Below are 4,188 nucleotides of genomic sequence, written 5' to 3' on the forward strand. Positions count from 1 at the left end.
ATCAGTAGTTATTATGGCCTCTTTGTGCTATTCTTTGTAAAGGGTCTGGATATGTTTTTTGTTGCCTTGTCCTATACCCAGATCCTCAGGGCCATCTTCAGCCTCCTGACAAAGGATGCCTGGCTCAAGACCTTTGGGACCTGCAGCTCCCACCTGTGTTCCATCTTAGCCTTTTTCATTTCAGCTCTCTTCTCCTCCCTCACATACTGATTTGGCCAGAATGTGGCCCTGCATTTCTGAGTTCTCACTGGCAATGTGAACCTCCTGGTGTCCCCCATGATAAACCCCATCATCTACAGGGTGAGGACCAAACAGATCCAGGACAGGCTGCTCTGGCTCTTTATTCATAAAGAGATCTAATGTTTCTCCTTGTGCTCTGGCTCTGAGACTGATCTCCATGCAGAGCTGTCTGGTAAAATGGTGCTGGGCCCTCTTCCCTAAGTTAATTACAGGACAGACAAAGTGACATTGAATCCTTTCCTGGCCTTACTGTGCTGTGTCAGTATGACAGACTGGGGAATAGGTCTGTGTACAGCTCATTAACTCATGGGGTTTCTACCTTTCTTATTGCTTTTAAGCGGAACTCTGAGGCCCTGCCCCCTTTCCAGTGGGACATAGATGACGAAGTGAAACTCAAGACAAACTGCTGCTCAAAGCAGGACCAACCCCCAAATTGCCCTGCCAAGGATTGAACTCACAACACTGGGTTTAGCAGGCCAATGCTCAAACCACTGAGCTATCCCTCCCCTGCTTAGCATTATCTTCCTCAAAGCCCTAGCTTATCTGCTACCTTACCCTGTAGGAGCCTATCTTCTGCCAGTAGCCTGCACAAAGTAACCTGAGAGCTGACACAGCTCCACAGCTAACGAGCTGCTCAGAGTCTTCACTAAGACCTCAATTCTGGTGGGATTCTCCAGTGAGGTGTTCCCTCCCATTTCCCCAGCAGGCCCCATCTATTAGGAATTCTCAGAGCATGCCTCTCTGATGGGGCCCTGTGGGTTGGGAATGTGTGTGTTTTATGTGCGTCCATGTGTGTATGTGTGTATGTGACTCCATGTGTGCATGTGTGTTTGTGTGGCATGTGGGTCCAAGTGTGTGTGCACATCCGTGGGTCTTTTGTGTGTACGTGTGTCTGTGTGTGTGTCTGTTTGCATGTGTGTGCAGGTGTGTATGCACATGTGAGACTGTGTGTATGCTTGCATGTGGGTCAGTGTGTGTGCATCCAAGTGTATGCTTGTGTACGTGTGTCTGTGTGTGTGTCTGTTTGCATGTGTGTCCATGTGTCTGCACCCTCAGAATATCTCAATAGCCCAGTGGTTTAGCATCCTCACCTAGAATGTGGGAGACCCAGATTCAAGTCCCTGCTCTGCTGAATGTTTGTTTGTATAAAGTGATAGCACAAGCTGGAGAGACTGAGTACCCCAGTCAGAATAGCCATTTGTGGGTGCTCAGGGCACTCATGTGGGAGATATGTGTTATGTCTCTGCTCCAAAGCAGGTAGAACATAGATTTTGGATCTGAGTCTCCCACATCTCTCTTGCATCTGTCACTAGAAAATGCTGACCTTTCCTAGGCACCTTTCTCCAGCAGAGGGCTCATAGCTGACAATCCCACATGGAAATAGATACCTCTCTCCAGCCAATCTGCTGAGCTCCTGAACACCCAAATCAATGGGAGTTACGTGCTTAAGGACCATGCAATGGATATTGAGTGCTTGTGAGCCAACATCTAGGGCAAGCCTACCTTATGGGCTCCAGCAAGCCAACATACTGAATAATGCAATCAAAGGAAAAGTACTGGTGAGTCTTCTAAACTCAAGGGCAAAGGGTGTGGGGTGCACAGGTGGCTGACTTAAGGGTGCTGCCAGAGAAGCATCAAGAAATCTCTTCTAAGAATGAAGTGACCAATTTTGATGACTGGTGTGATGTTGCACCCCATAAGGCTTTATGGAAGTATGCTTATGAAGGTAAATATGGCATAACTGCTGTATGTTTTATTCTACATATGCCATGTAACATATCTCTGTAAAGGTTACGATCTACTAAATCTATTCATCCTATTTATATGTATATATCATTTTTGTATTTGAATTATGAATATTGGCTGTATATTGGTTTAATTTTAAATAGCCTTAGTAAGGCATTTGGTCAGTTCAAGGTAGCATGTGAACCATGGCTGCTATCTGTAAGTTCGGAGTCATGCATAGACATGTGACTTGCCCATGTGACTCCAAAACTCCATCTTGTAGCTGGGATTCTACACAGGGGGAGGGAGGGGTGTGCACACACAAGAGAAAGTATGTTTAAATCCCTCGGAGACTCCTCCATTTTGTCTTCAGCTAGCTCCAGAGATAGCCTCTCCACCCTAGAGGATACCTGAAAGAAATTAGAAAAAAGGACAGTAACCATGGGGGTGTGAGTGACTGCTGGACCCAGACTAGAAGGAGGCTAGTCTGTAAAAGAAACTTACTGGAACATCTCTGAGGAGGATGTTTTATCTGTATTCAGTTTTCTTATTGTGTTAGGGATAGACTTGCATGTTTTATTTTAGTTTGCTTGGTAATTCACTTTGTTCTGTCTTTTACTACTTGGAATCACTTAAATCCTACTTTCTATATTTAATAAAATCACTTTTTACCTATTAATAAACTCAGAGTATGTATGGGGAGGAGGGGTGCATATCTCTCTATCAGTGTTATAGAGGATGAACAGTTTTTGAGTTTACCCTGTGTAAGCTTTATACAGGGTTAAACAGATTCTTTGGGTTTGGACTCCACTGGGATTGGGCATCTGCGTGTCAGAGACAGGAACACTTCGTAAGCTGTTTTCAGTTGAGTCTGCAGTTTGTGGGACATGGTTCAGACCTGGGTCTGTGTTTGTAGCCGGCAAGCATGTCTGGCACAACCAGGCAGGGTTCTGGAGCAGTAGCATAGCTAGTGGGGTGCAGGGGAAGCAGATGCTTCCTCTCAGCACATTTTCCCAAAAGCGGCGCCTTAGTTAGGGGTTACCACGGTGCCAGTGGTCGAGGCCCACACTCTGCTCTGAAGCTTGGCGTGCAGGGTTGGCAGAGAGAGGGCAGTGGCAACAGCAAAGGTTACTGGGCATGCTCAGTTCAGGTGAGCTTGCTCAGAACCCCCAAAGTAGGGAATTGGGATCAGGAACTGTTTGTGTCGTTACACCGGCACTGGGCTCCTGCAGGCAAGGGGGAGGGCGGCGTGGCCAGAGGAGCCACGGGGGACCGGCTCGGCGTGGCCGGAGGAGTGAGGGGGGACGCAGCATGGCAGCCCGCAGCACGGCCGGAGGAGCCATGCGGGGGCGGCATGGTCAGAGGAACCATGGGGGACCGGCTCGGCGTGGCCGGAGGAGTGGGGGGGGGTAGAGCATGGCAGCCCACAGCGTGGCCGGAGGAGCCATGGGGGGTGGCAAGGCTAGAGGAGCCATGGCAGGATGGCATGGTCGGAGGACTCATGGGGGGACGGCGCAGCTGGAGGAGTGAGGGGGGGCACAGCATGGCAGCCCGCAGCACGGCCAGAGGAGCCATGGGGGGGCGGCATGGTCGGAGGACTCATGGGGGATGGCGCTGCCGCGGAATGAGGGGAGGCACTGCATGGCAGCCCACAGTGCGGCTGGAGGAGCCATGGGGGGGTGGCAAGGCTGGAGGAGCCATGGGAAGGCGGCACAGCCGGAGAAGCCAGCCAAGCAGGGGGCGCGGAGCAGCCGAGGAAGAGCCAAGGTGGGGCGCCTTTTTGATGTTTGCTCCCCCTGCTCTTAGAACCTGGCTACGCCACTATTCTGGAGTCCCGAGCTGGCAGGAAGGCAGGGGCAGAATTAGTCTTGGCACATCAGTTGGCAGGTCCCAAGGGGTTTCTGTGATCCAACCGTCACACCTTCCAACCCTAATATTCTATGATTCTGTATGAGTCAGCGATGTGCCCTTGTTGCCAAGAAGGCTAACGACACATTGGGCTGCGCTAGTAAGAGCACTGCCAGAAGATCAAGGGAAGCCTTTATTCTATAATGAGATAACAGGCTCTGTGGATATGGGGAAATCGATGGATGTGATTTATCTGACTTGGTAATTAATCCAGCCCACACACTGAAGAAGGTAATTTGGATCTACCTTATCAAATATTTCAGTAATGGAATCCCACTGTGGAAAGGTTATTCAATCATACTATAGGGCATGAGG

The sequence above is a fragment of the Gopherus flavomarginatus genome, chromosome 1 (genome assembly GCF_025201925.1).
Source record: "Gopherus flavomarginatus isolate rGopFla2 chromosome 1, rGopFla2.mat.asm, whole genome shotgun sequence".
Lineage (NCBI taxonomy): Eukaryota > Metazoa > Chordata > Testudines > Testudinidae > Gopherus > Gopherus flavomarginatus.